The following is a 22,581-nucleotide window of genomic DNA, read 5'->3' as shown; positions in this document are numbered from 1 at the left end:
ACGGACTCATAACCCCAATCTATAAAAGCGGAGACAAATTTGACCCTAATAATTACAGAGGCATCTGTGTGAACAGTAATCTGGGGAAGGTTTTCTGTAGTATTATGAATACCAGACTTTTAAACATCCTTACCAAGCACAATGTCTTGAGTAAAAGCCAAATTGGATCTATACGAAAACACTGCACAACCGATCACATTTACACCCTATACCCTAATTGATAAACATATAAACCAAAATAAAACCAAAATATATGCCTATTTTATTGACTTCCAAAAGGCTTTTGACTCTATTTGGCATACAGGACTGTTCTATAAAGTTATAGAGAGTGGTGTAGGGGGTAAAAACATATGATATTATTAAATCAATGTATTCTGGTAATATGTGCAGCGTAAAAATTGGCAAAAAAAGAACAGAATTCTTTACCCAAGGGCGAGGCGTTTGTCAGGGCTGCAACCTCAGCCCGGCACTCTTCAATATCTATATTAATGAATTGGCTAATATACTAGAAAAGTCCTCTGCCCCCGGTGTAAGGTTCCACAATCAAGAGGTGAAATGCCTGCTCTTTGCAGATGACCTGGTTGTGTTGTCCCCCAGAGCAGACGGCCTACAGCAGAGCCTGGACCTGCTAGAGCATTACTGTCAGACCTGGGCCTTGGCAGTAAACCCCAAAAAGACCAAAATAATGATATTACAAAAAAGATTCAGATCTGAGGACGTCCTACCAAAGTTCTCAATTGGTACAAAACATGTAGAGTACTGCACAAACTACACCTATTTAGGACTAAAACTAAGTTCAACTGGACATTTTAAGGAAGCAGTCAATGAGCTGAGAGGGAAAGCACGCCGGCTTTCTATGCCATAAAAAGAATATATACTAACAGAAATACCAATTCGAATTTGATTAAAATTAATTGAATGTGTTATTGAACCAATTGCACTCTATGGCAGTGAGGTGTGGGGGCCACTTACAAAACAAGACATTACCCAATGGGACAAACACCCCATTGAGACCCTGCATGCAGAGTCCTGTAAGATTCTCCTACATGTCCAGAGGAAAACTACAAACAATGCATGCAGGGCAGAATTAGGCCGTTAACCACTAATACTAAAAATACAAAAAAGAGCAATTAACTATTGGACACACCTAAAACAAAGTGACCCCCTCTCGTACCATTATCAAGCCCTGCAGTGCCAAGAGCTGAAGAGCATCAGGAACCCCCTTATCCAGCTGGTCCTGAGGCTGAGTCCACAAACCTGCTCTATTAACACACCTCAGGAACAGAACACATCACCAATCAGCAATAAATCAAATTACTACACAGCTAAAACAAAACTAGATCACCTATTGGAAAACACAAACAAAAGCACAGAGCAAAATGCAGTGCTATCTGGCTCTAAATCGACAGTACACCATAGCATACTATTTGAGCATGGTGACCTGGTGACAACACTAAAAGAACTTGACAAAATACAGACTGAGTGAGCACAGCCTCGCTATTGAAAAGGGGAGGCACAGGAAAACCTGGCTTCCTGCAGAGCAAAGGCTGTGCTGTCATTGCATCCTCAATGAGCCTGAAACTGAGTTACTGAGATATAAATATATCAGAGAAACGCATAAAAAAAAAAAACAGATACAGAAAAACTACCAGTCCTACTAGGGGAGGACTCAACAAGCTGTGAGCTAGCAGCAGTCTATGTTGCTGCCTGCCATAGACTGAGGGTGAGGGACAGTGAGTGACAGTCACCTGACACTTTTATGCTGTAATATTTGATGTTTTATTTTATGATGATATTTTGTATGTACTTTGTCATTGATATCTGTTTTGTAATCCATGTTTATGTTAATATTAATAATTTGCTTTGGCAACATGTACAAGTTACGTCATGCCAATAAAGCCATTTGAATTGAAAATGTAATTGAATTGAGAGAGAGAGAGAGAGAGAGAGAGAGAGAGAGAGAGAGAGAGAGAGAGAGAGAGAGAGAGAGAGAGAGAGAGAGAGAGAGAGAGAGAGAGAGAGAGAGAGGGAGAGAGAGAGAGAGAGAGAGAGAGAGAGAGAGAGAGAGAGAGAGAGAGAGAGAGAGAGAGAGAGATTATATTTGCTCAGACAGACACAGGCAGAGATAGGGAGACAGAAAGAGAGATAGATAAAAAGCGAGAGAGTCTGACAAACAGACCAGAACCTGGCAGACCTGCAGACCAGACAGACAGACAGACAGACGGACGGACGGACGGACGGACGGACGGACGGACGGACGGACGACGGACAGGACAGACAGACAGACAGACAGACAGACAGACAGACAGACAGACAGACAGACAGACAGACAGACAGACAGACAGACAGACAGACAGACAGACAGACAGACAGACAGACAGACAAGACAGACAAATACACAGACAAAGAAAGACTGATATAAATTAATATATAGTGAGCAGGGAAGGCTCAGTGCTAAATAACCACTCAGAACATGGTGAAATTGAGGGCAAGAGTTAGAGAGAGAGAGAGAGAGAGAGAGAGAGAGAGAGAGAGAGAGAGAGAGAGAGAGAGAGAGAGAGAGAGAGAGAGAGAGAGAGAGGGAGAGGGAGAGGGAGAGGGAGAGAGAGAGAGAGAGAGAGAGAGAGAGAGAGAGAGAGAGAGAGAGGGAGGGAGAGAGAGAGAGATAGAGAGCCATTGCGCTACAGTGAGATATGCATATCAAGAAGCAAGTACCTCTTTTAGCGAACTGTGTTGTCTCTCTGCCTTTAATGCATTTGTTTTGTGACATCTCCCTCAAAGTCTATGTATAATTACAGCCCTTTATAAGTAGGCAGACTGGGGGGGGGGGTGGAAGGGGGAGATGAAAGCTTGGATTTGGGCTGAAGAGGGGGTGCACTGTTGATCATCCCGATGGGACCCCAGCCGGGATCCAGACTGTTTCGACTTTATTCCGTTTTTTCCTGATACATATTCACTTTCAACTCAAGGGTTGATTAATAATAGAGGGTGCGGCTCTGATAAATATATTCTCTTTTGAGGCAGCTAATAGGCTGCTCTGGTGGTAAATGGGGCAAGGGTAAACCAATCCCCTAACCGCGTGTATCAGTCATACACACAAGTGTACACAGTCGGGCCACTGTTTGCTCTTCCCTCCGAGGACAATTATGGTTCCCCGAAGGCTTGCGGTTATATGTGGATTTAATGGTGTCCTAACCTTGCCTTGTTAAGTTTATAGGAGATCATTTATAGTGTTTAATGACTTGAACGGCGGCGGAAACGACCATGAAGTCTGCGACGGTCGAGGATAGACTCGGCGACGGGATGGAACTTTTGGAGCGAAAAGAACGAGACGGACAGAAAGGCACCGCGTTTTGAGTTATTTTGGTGCAGTGTCTGCAGATCTCTAGCACGAACCCTGGCCAGCGTTTCCATTGTCACAAACGGGTCAATTGTGACAAAAAGGGAGTCCACGCAGAATAATAGAATAATTTATTTTAACCTATATAACAAACAAACAATCAATCAAATAAACAATGAATATGGATAAGAATCAGTGATGAATGCAGTGTGTGGATGAGTGAATGGTGAAGTGGGGTGCGGTGTGGTGTAAGTAGGAAAAAGATAACTCAATGGGTGGGGGATAACCTGGTGAGAGGAGATGGAGAAGAGAGAGAGAAGGTTAACCAGAGACACGTTTATAGACAGGCAGCTCTCGTTGCCCAGGTGAGTCTAATTGGGCTGACAAGCCACCCACTCTCCCTGCTTATTGGCGAGTCTGCTGCCTCTCTAGGGAGCATGGCAGAGTGGGTGGCTCGTCAGCCCAATTAGACTCACCTGGGCATTGAGAGCTGCCTGTCTATGAATGTGTCTCTGGTTGGGGCGCCCAAGTGGCGAACCATGTAACGCGATGCGGCCGACCCGGGTTCGATTCCTGGACCCGGGCGTCATTTGCAGAATGTCTTCCCCCCGCTCTTTCTCCCGTTCTTCCTCTCTCTCTCTCTCTCTCTCTACTGGACTGCCCGGTAGTAAAAACATATAAAAAAATAAAAGAAATTGTCTCTGGTTAACCTTCACACCATTCGCAGGAAAACTCCCCTGTCGCTGAGAGAGCCCTTGCATGGATTTTAGTTATCTTTCTTCGAACATAAGTAACCACTTTCAAAATAAAATTACATGGTAGAACTATGGAAAAACATGATATTAGATTAGAATCAAATCTATTGTCATTATACAGCACAAGTACAGTGCAACTAAAATAAGTTTGGCATCCAACCAGAGTGCAAATGTAACAGTAAAGTGCAATAGTAATATAAAATGTAGGTGATTCAACTGGGTATCAAATATATTAATTAGTATTACCGAGTAATAGTGCTAAACAGATGTATGTATAGAGTTGTAGTATTAATATGTACAGTGATACATGTATAAAGTAGTGCTGTCAATAGATACAAATATTTAATCTTATTAATCGCATGATTGTCCATAGTTAATTTGCGATTAATCGCATAAAAATTTATATACCTTAAACAGATATTTTTCAAGTTCCAAGTTTTAATACTCTTATTAACATGAGAGTCAACAAATGCTTGCTTTATGCAGCCATTTAACACAAAAGGATGACCCTCATGCATTGCAAATTTGCATCAAATTCAAAACAGAGTGATGCACAAAATAACTTAAAAGAAAATAATAATTTAAAACAATGAATAACGTGTTCATGAAATAATAGGGGAAAGAAAACGTTAGGAACTTACATTCACCCACACTCTCCCAGCTCTCTTTCTCTCTTGCCCCTTCCTCATCTCTCTCACCCCCCCCTCTCTCTCTCTCTCTCTCTCTCTCTCTCTCTCTCACACACACACACACACACACACACACACACACACACACACACACACACACACACACACACACACACACACACACACACACACACACACACACACACACACACACACACACACACACACACTTTGAGTCAGAAACATACTATAGTATCAATGAGAGTATCAATAATACACCTGAGTGAAGTCTAGTAAAAAAAAATAAAATAAGTAAAAAAATTAAAATTAAAAAATTCTAATCGTGAGTTAAAAATAATAGTGGCGTTAATAGAATTGTGCGTTAACGCGATAATACCGCGTTAACTTTGACAGCCTTAGTATAAAGACACTATGGTAGTAAGTCATACTGGCCAGCAGCGTAACTATAGTAGGTAAGGGATATGTACAGATATAGATATAGTACTACACATATGTAAAAAGGATTATATGCAGGTATGTACAGACAAGTCAGGTAAGAATATATATATATGGTATATACAGCCTTATTGTACATGCTATCACATTACTGGTCAACTGTGACTTGATCCATTAATAAGTAGGGGTGTAACTGTACATCATGACATGACATCATGACATCGCAATAACTAAAATGGGACGATGCAGACCGTGATGTGCGATACTTTTATTTTGAAAAGGGACCCGACTTTTATTTAAACCGGAAATCGACCCTGCTGCAGCTGATGGCTTTACTACAGTGGTAATAACCACCATCCTTGTGGCCGGTCAGCAGAAGAGGAGGATAATCATCACAGAGCAGCAAGCAATTTGAAGAAATTAGCTAGTAGCTTCAAGACGCCTGCTAGCTGAGTTCCCGTGAGTAGTACAGAAGACCTCAACATTTTATGAAGAGATGGTTGCACACAAATAGTTCATTCCCCTTACTGTACACTTATTTTAAATTTTTTTTATATAATATTTTTTCTGTATTTTTCTCCCATCCCAATTTAGTCGTTATGCCAATTCCCTTCCTGGTCGTTGCGCACATTACCCCACTGTCGGCCTAGGGAGGGTGTAGAACTACCACATGCCTCCTCTGATACATGTGGAGTCGCCAGCCGCTTCTTTTCACCTGACAGCGAGGACTAAATGTAACACATGCGGAGGTTCACGCTATCTCCCCCAGATCCCCTCCCTGCTGAACAGGCACCTCGACCGACCAGTAGGAATTGCAGTTTACAACGACCAGGACACATACCCCGGGACGACTGACCAAGCCAGAGGTACCGCTGACAGCTGGATTCGATCCCAGAGTATCTGCGGTGGTAGGCGAGTGCATTCTCCACTGCGCTACCCAGCCGCACTTTTACTGCACACTTATGTTGTTTTCCCATAAATGTAATACCATAATGAAACTGGGTTGAATTTGCATCTGGCATGTATTAAATCCTCATAAAACAAAACAAAATGTTTTATTTGGTTATTGAATTAGGCTTACAAACACCATTCATTTGTGTTTTTTCGCGGCTCCTATAAATCTTCCGAAAACGCCATGTGTGATGTCTGTACTGTAGTGGGACCTGAGTTTAATTGAGGCAAATCAAATCATCTCCTCTAGACTACATGACTGGTTTGAATGCATACAGTACAGGGACCCTGATGTAAACAAGACACACGTCTTTCTCTGGTCTGCGTATTGAGCCGTACTGTATTGTACCCATTCTGCAATATGTTAAATAAAGTTTTCATTCATTCATTCATTCAGTATATGAGATGTTTTTATTCTGGTTTAAGTATATTTTCACATTCAGATGTGTAGCTCAAAGATGAGAAAGTGGTTAAGTCACGGATGCTACTATGCAGCTTTGCGATACGGAATTATATCTGTCCCTCCTCCTTCCTGGCCCCGTTCCCCGTACCTGGATAACTGAGTTAGCCGGATAACTTTCGGTTAAGTCTGACTTAAGCCGGACTTTCCGGCTCCCCGTACCTGGATTATCCAAATCACCATGACAACAGATCCAAAAGTTTGAGCCTGGTCGAAAGCAGGGTTTAAGTTCAAGTTAGCCGGATCAACCATCGCCACGCCCCCGCAAAGAAGTGACAGCCCGTTTCCTGAAATTATTCCCACAGTCTACGATCTGCATTATACCATTCTGAATTACGTTTTTGTGCTCCATTCTTCCAGAGGGGGCTTTTGAAATGTAAAATAGACCCAAAATGCTGATACTAAATTCACTTTGTCCTAAATAATGCATGTTATATATACCGTGGCGCTCGCTCGGTGCGATGTACACATTATGTGGTTATTTTAATTGTAACTGGGATTAAGATGTCTGATGAGATGCGCTGTTTGACGGATTTGAGAAATTGAATGAGCCGTTGACGTCACATTAATGAATGAGGATAAAGAAATAAAACTTCATTCAAAATAAAGAATATTCTAAACACAGGTCTCTCGTTCATTAATGTATAAACAATGAATTTATCCCATCTGGCACAGTGGCCCAGCGGTAGTGCTCAATCCTGGCAACCCAGCGACCGGTGTTCAAAACCCCGTGTTTCCAATATAATTTTTTGGAATACAATATTAATGATTATACGCCAAAGTAGCCTGGTTTTAAGTTAAAATATTATAAATCTACATGCATTGAGGATGTCATTCTTTACATAGCTCTCAACGTGCACCAAATTGAATTATTCCTATATTGCAAAAAGAAGGAAAAGACTAGGGTTTCGAACCCCGGTCGTCTGCGTGAAAGTCAAAAGAAGAACCCGTTAGACCACAGTGGAGATAAGTAAAAGATTGACCACACATCAATCAATGGGTAAGAGAGCCGTATCGTAATTCTGTATAACAGTTTAACTAATTATTTTCGCTAGCAAGATCTCATTTGATTATTCAATCCAGCAGGCAAGTTTAAAGAAATATAATCTGATTGATTGAGGTAATGAGGGACTTAAAATTAGCCTATAGATAACGCATTTAACTTGTCGGCGAGGCGATTGAGCCGTACTGCAATATGTTAATAAAGTTTTAAATCAATTAATCAATCAATGCCGCTAGAGAATCAGGATCTCTGCTCTCGATACGTGCTGGCTTTTCAACTGGAGCGGCCGCGCGCACTTATCCTGGGTCTCAAGTCTGGCTTGAGTTAACGAGACTGAATCCACCTTCGAGGAACAGGAAAATCCCGGCTTCAAACATCGGGTTAACTGAATCTGGATAATGACATCTTGATCGACTTAGTTGAACCAGGTACGGGGAATAGGGACTCCTGGCTCAATCAAAGACAGCAAGGAGTTGAGATAACTGACTGCTGGTCACCTTTGTCCTGTCTGCTTTGATTCCTGGACAATGCAGCGGTTTTCAAATGTGTTTTTGGTGAGTGAGATTAATCGTTGTTCTCAGAACTCTTTGTTTACAGCTACTGCTAACATTATGCAGGAAGAGTAGCTACACACGACAACAGCAGTACACTTCACCTAAACCACCTTCAGTGCCCTCTCTTATCGTGTTCTCCCTGCTGTGATGAGCAGTATTGTGGTGATGTGTAGCTCATTGATATATTCAGTAAATTGTGGTTTACATTAAGCCACTTGTGTAGCTTTACCAAGTGAGGTCAATGTTTGCTGGGTTCAAGGCAACGCCTAACAAAGAGTGAATTTTTTTTTAATCTTTAATTTAATTAAATGAACAAGTAAATCCATAACTTAATAAAACTGAGGAATAGAAGGTAGAAAGAAATGTACCCTCCATAAAACAGACATGTCGGTACAGTCACTCGCTCTCACACACAGCTGGTGGGCATTTTTCAAGCAGTGCCGTGAATTATAGATTGATAAACTCCATTCGCCTCCACATCGTATTCAGTTGAATACCTAAAATTAGATTAGATTAGATTCAAATGTATTTTCATTATACAGCACAAGTACAGAACGAAAATAGGTTTGGCATCCAACCAGAGTGCAAATGTAACAGTAAAGTGCAACAGTAATATACAATGTACAGGTGATTACACTGGGTATAAAATATATAAATTTGTATTACTGAGTAATAGTGCTAATCAGATGTATCTACAGAGTTGCAGTATTAATATGTGTACAGTGATACAGGTATAAGGTATTCCTTTGGTGGGTATTAAAGTGAGAGCATAATTATAACATTTTTGCTATTAAAAAAAACAAGTGAATACTATACCCCACCCAGCATTGTTGGTTTAATAGAATCCTTTATCGAGGCTGAGCAATATATTATTTCTTGTCACGGCTAGATACCCTACTCATTGTTCAAATTGCACTATTAATGTCTCTAATCTAATTGCAATCCCCCCACAGCCTCTGTTGCTATTCCTGTTCCTGTTCCAAACACTCCACTTGACCTACTCGCCTTTAAGAATACAAATGGACTGGGGATAGCCTAGTTCACTTCAATATTAGAAGTTTGCTCCAAAAACTGGATCCTATTAATGTTTTAGTTCTCCAGACTGATCCCCATGTCCTGGTCTTGAGTGAATCTTGGCCTTAGACAGAGACTGCAATTCGAAACTGTAAATGTCCTAACGCAACCCCCTCCAATGTAAATGTCCTATTAAACCCAATAATACACGAGACCCTCTTCTTGGGACCAAGTAAGGTTTAGTCGATAATCCAATGTACAGTTACCCCCCCCACCCCGCCTAATCAATCAATCAATCAATCAATCAATCAATTAGAAAAGTGTGAGACGTACACGTCTACAACTAGAATAGAGTTGGGAGGGGAGGAGGGGTGGTTATTTATGCAGGATTCAGTTTTTTCTGTGACTACTAGATTCTGTCACCAGGCTAAGATGTGTTGAACTTCTTGCTCTGAGGGTTCAGTTATAGTAGGGGTGTGACTATATATTAATATAAATATAGAAGAAGAAGAGGATAATTTTATTGTTATTGTTTTAATGTAGTACACAAGGCAATTGAAATTTGTATTTTCATATCCCTCCTAGTTACACATACACACAGCCCTAATATCCCTCCTAGTTACTAGGGGTGTAAAGGTACACGTATTCGTACCGAACCGCTTCAGTGTGTACCGTACCGTACCGAGTGGCTGTGTACCGAACGAATACAATGGTATGTTAACCACTAACGACCGCCCACCGGGGGCTGTTTTTTTTTACAATCTAATATAATTATTATTATTATATATTTTTTACAAGTCGATTATTAATTTCGATATAGAATATTCGTTGACAGCCCTACAAGTACAATTAGTTACTGCACACTACATCACCCCTGAGTGGAACATGGAAAGCCAAACTTTCCCCCACTGTACCGGAAACCCGTACCGAACATTGACGTACCGTACCATGGTTTTTGTGTACCGTTACACCCCTACTAGTTACACATACACACAGTCCTCATTATCCCTCCTAGTTACACACAGTCTTCATATCCTCCCTAGTTACACATACACACATCCCTAATATCCCTCCTAGTTACACATAAACACAGTCCTCATATCCCTCCTAGTTACACACAGTCTTCATATCCCCCCTAGTTACACATAAACACAGTCATCATATCCCCCCTAGTTACACACAGTCCTCATATCCCCCCTAGTTACACATACACACAGTCTTCATATCCCACCTAGTTACACATACACACAGTCTTCATATCCCCCCTAGTTACACATACACACAGTCCTCATATCCCCCCTAGTTACACACAGTCCTCATATCCCCCTAGTTACACATACACACAGTCCTCATATCCCCCCTAGTTACAAATACACACAGTCTTCATATCCCCCCTAGTTACACATACACACAGTCCTCATATCCCTCCTAGTTACACATACACACAGTCTTCATATCCCCCCTAGTTACACATACACACAGTCTTCATATCCCCCTAGTTACACATACACACAGTCTTCATATCCCCCCTAGTTACACATACACACAGTCTTCATATCCCCCCTAGTTACACACAGTCCCACACACATGCATTTCATCAGAGAAGTCAGAGTGCAGGGTCACCCGCAGTGCAGCACACCTGTAGCAGTTTTTTGGGTTCAGTGCCTTGCTTAAGGACACTTAGGCAGAGATGGTGGGCACCATAGATGTAATACCAGCCACCCTTCAGTCACCAGCTCACAGCTGGATATACAATCCTGTCGAGGCTGGGGATCGTACCAGCGACCTTGCTGTTACTGGCCAGCCTCTTTACATCTAGGCCATCCTGCCTCCATTTTTATTAAGAAGATTAATATATATATATATATTTACAATATAATTAATAAAAGTATTGCCTGTGGTGTCTTTGAGCTACGGATTGGTGATCACTGCCCTAGTGCACGTATCAGAAGTGTGTGATTGGAGAAAACAAGGTCTCACACGTGTGCAAGCTTTTTTGACAGATTTTGTTCAAGTGGCACTGGACTTTTTCCAGAGTCAGAGTAACACTCTATATGGTTCTCACACAAGCTGTCAGCTTTGTGGGAATAGTGCCTGGTCTCCTCTGAGATCATTTGCATTGGCTGTTGTTTTGACAAATCAGAAATAGATGTACTTCTGCTGTGAGGAAAGCCAAGTCAAATTATCATTTAGACCTAATTACTAGCTCCCTCTCAAACCAGCAAAATGCTGGAAGACAGTAAAGTCTTCACTACCCACACATATTCATGTTGATGGCTGTTTGATTTCTGATCAAAATGAACAGTTTCTAGCTTTTAACAAACATTTTGTGGATGCTGGACATTTATTTGAAAAGGATTACTCAGGGCCGCTTGTTAATGATGATGATTGTGTGTGCCGCCAATCGCCATAAACCACGCCTCTCAGGTCACCTTTCATCCCGTCTCTCCTAATCATGTACTGCGGTTGATAACAGGAGTTCAATTGGAGGGGATAAATTGGATAGTTTTTTTCTAAACGGCCCTAATTATCACTGAGCAATTAACGCATGTATTTTAATCTTTCCATCTCAAGATTTCCTAATGTCTCCAAATTACCCTGCTTATGTAGGGTGTAACGGTAATTTCAGGTCAGTGTAGAAACTAGAAATGCACCGATACTAACAACCGCCTTACTGTGTGCGTCTATGACGACACTGTTGACACCACATATCCGTGACACGCGCGCCCCGCGACAACACTGGTAGTTTTGGGGGTGCCTATAACCCCCCCCCCCCCCCCCCCCCCCCCCCACCCCCCCCCTGAAAAAATCCACTGATAACCTACATTTATTTTGTCTTGGTTTTATAGAAACCATGTTTGGGGTGAGTTCTCTCAAGGCTTTTCATTGTTACATTTCTTTACTAGCTTGTTTACAGTGAGAGATAACAGCGGGGGCAGAGGGAAATGGCAGTCAGTTTGATTGGATTAGCATCCGCTACGCAGCAGCCTGAACTAGACTGTCTGCACCGCTCAGCTCTGAGCTAACAGGACGCCCCGAGACAGCACTCACAAGCTCCCCCGGCCGCAGTGTGTGTCTGACAGGCATGTAAATCACACTGTGAGACGGGAAGGAGTTTATCCGCGCAACAAGACAATCAATTTTACAGTATACACAAAAACATGTGGAATGAGGACGGCCCCGTGTGAAATAGTGATTTTTTTTCATGAATCTATATTTTTCACCACTCTAACAAACACACACGCACATGCAGACGCACTCTCTCACACACACACACACAAACAGATTAACAGACTGGGGGCGATAGCATACACCCCCCCCCCCCCCCCCCCCTCCCTACCCCCGGCATTGCCAGATCCCCTTGAGAACGAAAAACTATTACTATTTGCAATATTTATCCCAGACTGTTCTCTCTCTCTCTCTCTTTTTGTATCCAGTTAATCCCTTCATCCCTTGATGGTATTTTTGTGTGAAGCCCCTGGGTTGAGAAACTGGTCACGATAAACATCGAAACAGCTCGTTCATCAAGGAGAGAGGCGGCAAGCTCTTTGAAGTCTCTGACAGAGCTGGAGCGTGCGCACGCACGCACACACACACGCACACACACACACACACACACACACACACACACACACACACACACACACACACACACACACACACACACACACACACACACACACACACACACACACACGCACACACACACTGATACGGTATATTCCTACACACTGTCTGATATCACCATAGTAAAGGCACACACTTATCAACACACACGCTGATGTGAGAGAGGACTGGAAGGCCAGGGCAGAGACCCAGTGATTAGCTCTCAGTTATGATGCACTACTCATCTGGCACCTGTCAGAGGAGATGACAGTATACAGGAGGAGCAGCAGGGGGAGCAAGAAGAGGAAGAGACGATAAAGAAGAAGACAAAGAGGGAGAAGAAGAATGTTTAGAAGAAGAAAGTGATGATGGTAAAGAGGGAGAAGAAGATGAAAAAGAGGAGGTAAATAATTTGTTGTTGATAATACGAAATAAGATAAAGAAGAAGAAGATAAAGAGAGAGAAGAAGAAGAAGAAGAAGATAAAGAGGGATAAGACAAATAAGGAGAGGATAAAGAGGGAGAAGAAGATGAAGAGAGAGAAGAAGATAAAGAGAGAGAAGAAGAAGATAAAGAAGAAGAAGATAAAGAGAGAGAAGAAGATAAAGAGAGAGAGAAGAAGATAAAGATAAAGAAGATCAAGATAAAGAAGAAGATACAGAGAGAGAGAAGAAGAAGGTAAATATAAAGAAGAAGATAAAGAAGACAATAAAGATAAAGGAGACGATAAAGATAAAGAAGAAGATAAAGAAGAAGATAAAGATAAAGAAGAAGATAAAGATAAAGAGGAAGATAAAGATAAAGAAGAAGATAAAGATAAAGAGGAAGATAAAGAGGGAGAAAAAGAAGATGAAGATGAAGATAAAGATAAATAAGAAGAAAATAATGATGATGATAAAGAGAGAGAAGAAGATAAAGAGAGAGAAGAAGAGAAAGAGAAAGAAGAAGATAAAGAGAGAGATAAGAAGATAAAGAGGGAGAAGAAGATAAAGAGAGAGAAGAAGAAGATAATGAGAGAGAAGAAGAAGATAAAGAGGGAGAAGAAGATACAGAGAGAGAGGAAGATAAAGAGAGAGAAGAAGAAGAAGATAATGAGAGAGAGGAAGAAGATAATGAGAGAGAAGAAGAAGATAAAGAGGGAGAAGAAGATACAGAGAGAGAGAGGAAGATAAAGAGAGAGAAGAAGAAGAAGATAATGAGACTATGAGAGAGAAGAAGAAGAAGATAAAGAGAGAGAAGAAGAAGAAGATAATGAGACTATGAGAGAGAAGAAGAAGAAGATAAAGAGAGAGAAGAAAAAAAGAAAGAAAAGATAAAGAGAGAGAAGAAGATAAAGAGAGAGAAGAGAAGATAATGAGAGAGAAGAAGAAGATAAAGAGGGAGAAGAAGATACAGAGGGAGAGGAAGATAAAGAGAGAGAAGAAGAATAAGAAGAAGATAATGAGACTATGAGAGAGAAGAAGAAGAAGATAAAGAGAGAGAATAGAAAGAGAAAGAAGAAGATAAAGAGAGAGAGAAGAAGAGAGAGAGGGAGAGGAAGAGGGGCAGTATGGACTGACAACAGGAAAAGTGATGGAGAAGGAAGGACACTTCTCTATTCCCGAGGTGTTCTCACATGTGCACACACTGTCATATGCACTTCAGTTCATACGTTTGTCAGTATGTTTATGTGTATGTGAGTATGAATGTGTGTGTGTGTGTGTGTGTGTGTGTGTGTGTGTGTGTGTGTGTGTGTGTGTGTGTGTGTGTGTGTGTGTGTGTGTGTGTGTGTGTGTGTGTGTGTGTGTGTGTGTGTGCGTGCGTGCGTGTGTGTGTGTGTGTGCGTGCGTGTGTGTGTGTGTGTGCATGTGTCCCCCCCAAAGAGTTGGTGTGTCCATGTATTGTCTGGTATGTCAGTGCCTGTCAGTGCGGTGCACCCGCTGCAGAAGAATTTGCATCACAATGAATCTTAATAATAGCCGTGTGCTGCATTGTGGGCTGACCTTGATTTATTCCCTGTATAAGTGGGTAAATAAACAGGTTGGAAAAAGAGGAGTTGAAGAAAAGCACATCATTGTCCCACACCTGAGCAGAGCGAGGGATGAGCTGGAGAGGACGAGAGTAGGTTCTGATCTTCAACTCTTCATATTTTGCAGATATGTTGTGTAATACAATTAATAAAGGAGGAGTTTGGTGTGTGAGCTAGGTGAAATCAATAGTAATAATACTAAAAATATTATTATTATTATTATTGTAGTTGTAACTAGCAATGGTAGTATACTGTAGTTGCAGTAGCAGTAGTAGTAGTAGTAGTAGTAGTAGTAGTAGTAGTAGTAGTAGTAGTAGTAGTAGTAGTAGTAGTAGTAGTAGTAGTACTAGTAGTAGCAGTAGCAGTAGTCAGGGCCGCCTCAGGGGGTGTGCGAGCAGTGCGGTCGCACAGGGCCTCGCGGGAAGGGGGGCCACGCAAAAAAAAAAAAAAAAAAATTATAATTTTTTTTTTTTTTATTTTTTTTTTTGCGAGGCCCCCCTTCCCGCGAGGCCCTTTTTCATCACAGACCTAAAATCTAGTTTTGCTTATATGCTTATATATTTCACATTAGACACGTTTGTAGAATGTGTCTGACTTGTTCCTGGGTCTGCAGTACTGCAGACATACTCACTATTGGAGCTCAGCTTCTGGGGTTCTGCAGCAGCAGGCAGGTTTCAACGAAGGGAGTGGTTTTACTTACATCATGTGTAGTAGTACGCCGGCGCCGCGTGAGTCAGCTGCGTTTGACTATTTCGCGCGTGCAGCTTTTGACTATGCTTAGTTATGCCAGCCAAGACGAAGAGAGAGGTCGGTCATTATCATCATTATCAGTCGGTCGGTCACCAAGGAACGTTGACGAAAGGCCTCTCGCTAGCGGGACAAATGGCCGGAGCCTTGTCATGGTATAGCCATGATGATGTCGGCTAGTAGCTAGCTTAGCTAAAGGCTAACTAGCGTTAGCTAACCTATTCAGAGGAGCGAGGCGAGGCGAGTGGATGTCTTTTCAAAAGAAGGAGAAGAGAACTTGTGAGCAGATAAATCTGTTAGGCAGCAATACGCCGAAAGGTGTCCAGTCTGCCGGAAAGTACTCGAAGAAGAAGAAGAAGAAATTACACCGTGGCGTGGGCCAAGAAAGTCTCCTTCCAACTTTACCATTGGCGCCGGCGTTGATACTGCGTTATGGTGAGTCAACCTATGATTATATACCCGCCGTGGACCTGTCTCTCTTTCTCTCTCTCTGGAGCCAAACTGGTCGACTAGCTAATACTACTAGTAGCTAACGGTGTGTGCCTGATTGAGCTAACTGTTAGCCAGTTAGCTGTTTAGCGTCAGCTGGGAACGTTCGTTTGATGCTATCAGTTAGCCTTGAGAATAGCAGGCCCTTTGACAGAAGATGTAGTCGGGCCTGCACCATGACAAGGCTCTGGCCATAGCTTCTTTTTGTCCCGCCAGCGAGAGGCCTTTCGTCAACGTGGAGACCTGTGTTGCGGCCTTTCGCCCTGCGTTCCTCGTGCAGGTAAGATTAATGAAAATGTCATGACATTACCCCACTCTTCCTTCCTTCCCCTCCCGAATGTTTTGTTAATAACGATGTTTTTTTCCAGGCAAAACATATGCTACTTCACAACATTTGGAGATACGACATGTGCTGTGTGTGAATGTCTTGGTCGTTTGTGTAGCTTGGGTAGCGTTGGGCCGTTGGCCAAAGCTGTGTGTGTCACAGTACCTGGCTAGCCTATTTAGCTGATGTCGGCCATTGGCTCCTTGCTGCTTTGGTTTCTCTATAGACCCTCTTCTCTTTGGATTTAAGTGTTGATCTTTGTCCTTTTTGATCTCTCATACATGCTCTCTCTCTAACACACACACATGCTCTCTCTCTCTCTCTCTCTCTCTCTCTCTCTCTCATACATGCTCTCTCTCTAACACACATGCTCTCTCTCTCTCTCTCTCTTTCTAACACACACAGTCTGCCTATGGCGGCCTTTCTCGATGGCTAGGCTGTGCTCGCTGAGTCTGTATAGTCAAGGATCTTCAGTCACAGTGCTCAGGTATTCTGCCACTGTGTACTCTCTGTTTAGGGCCAAATAGCATTTCAATTTCTTTCTAATGTGTCTCTCTCTCTCTCTCTCTCTCTCTCTCTGTACACTGTATATTGACTGTAGAACGGGAGCTCTCTCTCGCTCTCTCTTTTGCTATATGTTGACTGTATCATGCCCCGCCTCGGGCAGCGCTATTATTTAAGAATATGTTGACTGTATGAAAAAAAAAAAAAAAAAAATATATATATATATATATATATATATATATATAATTTTTTATTTATTTTTTTTTAACCTTTGGGGGGGGGGGGGCTCGCGTTAAATCTCGCACAGGGCCTCGCATTTCTCCCAGGCGGCCCTGGCAGTAGTAGTAGTAGTAGTAGTAGTAGTAGTAGTAGTAGTAGTAGTAGTAGTAGTAGTAGTAGTAGTAGTAGTAGTAGTAGTAGTAGTAGTAGTAGTAGTAGTAGTAGTAATAGTAGTAGTACATTTACATTTACATTTAGTCATTTAGCTGACGCTTTTATCCAAAGCGACTTACAAGTTCGGTACGACAAACCATCAGGAAGGGCACAACTCTATCAGCTGAGCAACAATGTTCATCAAAGTGTTGAGTGCTACAGTGTAGGTTAGTTTATTAGGACAAGTGCATGACAGTACGGTTAGTTAGGGTTAGATAATTTTTTTTTTTTTTTTTTTTTTTTCAGATAATGGTTGAAGAAGTGCGTCTTTAGTCGACAGCGAAAGATTGGACGTGATTCGGCTGTCCTAACTGGGGTGGGTAGTTCATTCCACCATTGTGGGGCAAGGACTGAGAATAGGCGACTTCTCTTTGATGACCCTCCCGGAGCTTGGATAGGAGTAGGTCTGAGGCGGCCAGAAGATGCAGAGCGTAGGGGTCTTGAGGGTGTGTAGTTAGAGACCATTGACCGGAGTTGGCGGGAGCGGTTCCCTTTGCTGCATGGTATGCTAGGTCGAGGGCCTTGAAGCGGATTTGTGCAGCAATGGGGAGCCAGTGCAGGTCCCTAAGAAGTCGGGTGACATGGGCCGACTTCGGTAGGTTTGAGATCAGGCGGGCCGCTGCGTTCTGAATGAGTTGAAGAGGCTTAGTGGCAGTGGCCGGGAGGCCAGCGAGCAGTGCGTTGCAGTAGTCGAGGCGGGAGATGCCTGTTGATTGGACGAGGAGTTGGGTGGCTTCTTTTGTCAGGAAGGGGCGGATCCTTCTGACGTTGCTCAGGAGAAATCGGCAGGTTCTGGTCGTCGCTGCGATGTGAGCAGAGAAGTTCAACTGGTCGTCGAGGACAACACCAAGGTTCTTGGCGGTCGGGGACGCAGTCACAGCTGCATTCTCGACTGTGATTGAAAGGTCGGTTAGGGGGGAGGATTTGGCCGGCAGGTGGAGCAATTCTGTTTGGCTTAGGTTCAGTTTGAGGTGGTTGGTCGTCATCCACGCGGAGATGTGGATGTAGTAGTAGTAGTAGTAGTAGTAGTAGTAGTAGTAGTAGTAGTAGTAGTAGTAGTAGTAGTAGTAGTAGTAGTAGTAGTAGTAGTAGTAGTAGTAGCAGTAGTACTTGGCTGGTTCTCCTCAATACCTTACAGACAGACACCAATTCATCTCCCTCTCCGGCCACACCTCCTCCCCCTCCCCAGTCACACAGGGAGTCCCCCAAGGCTCAGTCCTTGGCCCCCTGCTCTTCATCTGCTACATTCTCCCCCTTGGTCACATCATCTGTAAATACCACCTCAACTTCCACTGCTACGCTGACGACACCCAAATCTACATCAGTACACAATCCCCCCACAGCCCACCCCTCAGTCACATCGAATCCTGCATTACCGAACTCCAAACTTGGATGACTCACAACTTCCTCAAACTGAACAGTGACAAGACTGAACTTCTCATTATTGGCACCAAAACCACCCTCACCAGATCCGGACCCATCACACTCACCATCAACGACTCCACCATCACCCCCTCCCCCCTAGTCCGAAACCTTGGTGTCCTCCTTGACCCCATCCTCTCATTTGACCCCCACCCCCGCTCCATCGTAAAAATATCCTACTTTCACCTCCGCAACATTGCAAAAATCCGTCACTGCCTCTCCCCCCCTGCTGCTGAATCCCTCATTCACGCCTTCATCTCCTCCCGCCTGGACTACTGCAACTGCCTCCTCACTGGTATCACCTCCCGCTCCCTCCATAAACTGCAAATGGTCCAAAATTCAGCCACCCGCCTCCTCACTAACACCCGGTCCCGCGAACACATCACTCCTGTCCTCCACTCCCTCCACTGGCTCCCGATCAAACACTGCATAAACTTTAAAACACTACTCCTCACCTTCAAAGCCCTCCACAGCCTGGCCCCCCCCTACCTAACTGATCTCCTTCTTCCCTACCGCCCCACCCGTTCCCTCCGGTCCTCCTCCACTGCCTCCCTCACTGTCCCGACATCCAAGCTTAAAAACTTTGGAGATCGGGCTTTCTCTCGTACTGCACCCCGACTCTGGAACTCCCTCCCCCAGTCCATCATCATCATCAGAGACTCCCCTACACTCTCCACCTTCAAAGCTCGCCTCAAAACCCACCTGTTCTCCCTTGCCTTCAGTAGCTAAAGGGTCCGACCCATTAGCAGGTGCTGGTTGACTGTAGTTTACACTAACTAGCTGAGCTAAAGGGTCAGACCCGTTAGCAGGTGCTGGTTGACTGTAGTTTACACTAACTAGCTGAGCTAAAGGGTCCGACCCATTAGCAGGTACTGGTTGACTGTAGTTTACACTAACTAGCTGAGCTAAAGGGTCCGACCCGTTAGCAGGTGCTGGTTGACTGTAGTTTACACTAACTAGCTGAGCTAAAGGGTCAGACCCATTAGCAGGTGCTGGTTGACTGTAGTTTACACTAACTAGCTGAGCTAAAGGGTCCGACCCGTTAGCAGGTGCTGGTTGACCGACAAATCCATAGTTTACCCAAACAAGCAAAACAAATTGCACCAACATACAGAAAAATACATTAAATAAATGTAACCTTGAGTAAACATGCTTCATGGTTCATGAATACACTTCCCGGGATTCTCCGATGTGTCGAATTCTTTTCTTCTTCTTCTAAATGTTGTCTAAGAATATACTGTACAAGCTCTAGTGTCCACACACTCTGAGCAGCGCTGAGATCTGACCTTGCGAGGGAACAAGCACACCCCGAAAATCCAAGTGACAGAGTTGTCCGTGGAACCCCAGCCGGTTCCCCTGGGAACACATGAAGCCACTAACGAACCGCCACAGCTGTCAGAGTGATGGATGAGTGTGTCGCTAAGATCAGCTGTGGAAATGGGACACTCATGATGATCCCCCCCCCCCCCCCCCCCCTTCACTATAGGCTAGTCCAGTTACTGTACCGACCACTGGACTCCTTCTAACGCACAACTTCATCAATAGCTGCACACCTGCAACTTCCGCCATGGGTAGTGTAACACACATCCAACCCAGAGACACACACACACACACACACACTCGAAGGCTATATATCCAGTTTAAATGAAGCTGTCCCCTTCCAATTAATGTATGTCCCATTTGCTCAGTACGCCCTAGGACCTGCTCTAGGCAGTAGGATGGATGTACCGTCCATAACCCATGACGACGGATAGGTAGATGGATAAATGGATGGATGGGGATTGCTTGTCAACTTGGAACAATATAGTGAGTATGAACAGCCTCAGTATGGAAGCGTATTGCATTAATTCGATAAACAATGTATTCAGTCCGGTTGTTATAACGAGATAAGATGTTGATATGATGAGAAAAAGATCTTGATATAATGAGAAAAAGATCTTGATATAACGAGAAAATATCTTGTTATAATGAGAAAAGATCTTGATATAACGAGAAAAAGATCTGGGGAAATCTGTAAATGTGGGCGCTGTTGAGGAGCTGTGTGGTTTCCCGCCTGAGCGACCATCTTTACGTGACTTCATGGTTGACAGACTAATGATATAGCTCATGAATACCAAATCGTCTGTAAAGATGTCATGTGTCACCATATACCTTACATCCCCTGACACTTTTCACAGGTGGTTAAGATCGAAATGATTGGCATTCCTCCGTGTGTAACAAATCACATGTACATTCACAGGCCGAGAAACACCTGGAGACGTTCCACACTCCAAGACCTAAAGAACATCGGAGTGAGCTGGCAAGAAGCAAAGGCCCTGGCCCAGAAGAGAGTGAGATGGAGAGCTCTGGTGGACGCCCTATGCCCCCCAACGGGGTAAAGAGGATTAAGTCAAGTAAGAACGCACAGATAGGAAACTGGTATCTATCTTATTGTCTCTCTCTCTGGAGAAGACAGTAAGCTAATTTCCCAAAATGTTGGCGTGTTCCTTTAAGATTGGAAGGTGGTTAAGATCAAAATGATAGGCATTCCTCCGTGTGTAACAAATCACACGTACACATTCACCTCTAGAGCACCCAGATCTGCGTCCTCTCCATCAAGTTATGCACAGAGGAATGTCATTGCCACTGTATACTCCACTACACTCGACTACATGTGATGTTGTTAAGTCCCTAATGTGCCTGGTGGCAGAGGTTGCGTCTGAAGCAGCGGCAGCAGGTGCGGTGGGCGCGTGGCACGCTGACGGCGTCCTTGTGTGAGCTCACTGCCTGCTGTGCATCGTCTCCCTCCTATCTCGTCTTGTCCTGGATTATACAGATGAATAGTCTCCAGCCACGTGCCGTCCCTGTAACGTAACTTACTGTACTCTGTCAGCAGCGCACAGTATACCGCTCCTGTTATTTGGGTTACATTCCGGTAGGGCTGTCCCAGACTAAGGATTTGTATAGTCGACTTGTTGTCGCCAAAATGAGCCGTTAGTCGACTATTAGTCGACTATGGAAAAAAATAAGTATAATATTTCTTTTCATAATTTTTTATCATTCCATTTGGGCTGTGGGGGGTGCTTAATGTCTGAAGGAGTCGACTGAAGGCTTCTTGTCCTCTGCGAAAGCATGCAATTGGTCCACTGATGGATACATCTTGATATTTGTCTAGTCTAGTGTGTTCATTAGATGGGTGAAATCCTCTTTCAGTGCCTCTGTGCCTGTTTTCTTAGGCCTGTGGTATGTGTGCCATTAGCGTTAGCCACGCTTCTAGGCTTCTTTTCTTTTGGAAAGAATGATAAAAAAAAATGTATAAAGAAATATATATATATTATAATACATTTTATTTAATTTTTTTTTGCATTCGACTAAGATGTTGGCAGTCGACTACGGCTCCTTTCGATCGATTAGTCGACTATTCGACTAATAGGGTCAGCCCTACATTCCGGTATGTGAAGAGATTTAGCTGAAACTAAATAATAAACTTGGAGGTAAAATGGTAAATGGCTGCATTTATATAACGCTTTACAATTTGTTCCTCATATTTTACCCATTCACTCACACACCGATGGCGGAGGAAACCATGCAAGGTGCCAACCTGCTCATCGGGAGCGATTAGGGGTTAAGTGTCTTGCTCAAGGACACTTCGACACGCTGCCCGGGAGGAGGGGGAATCGAACCGGGAACATCCGGATTACCAGACGACTGCTCTGAGCCACTGTCGTCCCCCACAGGCTACTGGCATGCTGCTGCCCAGACTGAGCGTCCCCAGCACATCACTGCCCAGCACTGTCCCGACGGTTACCCAGGCAGAGATGGGACTTGAGAATTTTTTTGCACAACTTATTTACTATTTGCCCAATATTTACTCATAATACAGGCAGTTGCTGTCCAAATATGACACA

General features: G+C 43.5%; 1 protein-coding gene across 1 annotated transcript in view; it reads right to left on the bottom strand.

Annotated features, from left to right (window-relative positions):
- Positions 1–22,581, bottom strand: part of epha8 (eph receptor A8) — a gene marked incomplete at both ends in the record, with an annotated part of 275,829 nt that overhangs the window by 98,103 nt on the left and 155,145 nt on the right.

Source organism: Notolepis coatsorum (genome assembly GCF_963971535.1).
Source record: "Notolepis coatsorum genome assembly, chromosome: 6".
In the NCBI taxonomy this organism is placed as follows: Eukaryota; Metazoa; Chordata; class Actinopteri; order Aulopiformes; family Paralepididae; genus Notolepis; species Notolepis coatsorum.
The sequence above is the reverse complement of the archived record's forward strand: the minus strand, read 5'-3'. Positions and strand labels throughout refer to the sequence as shown.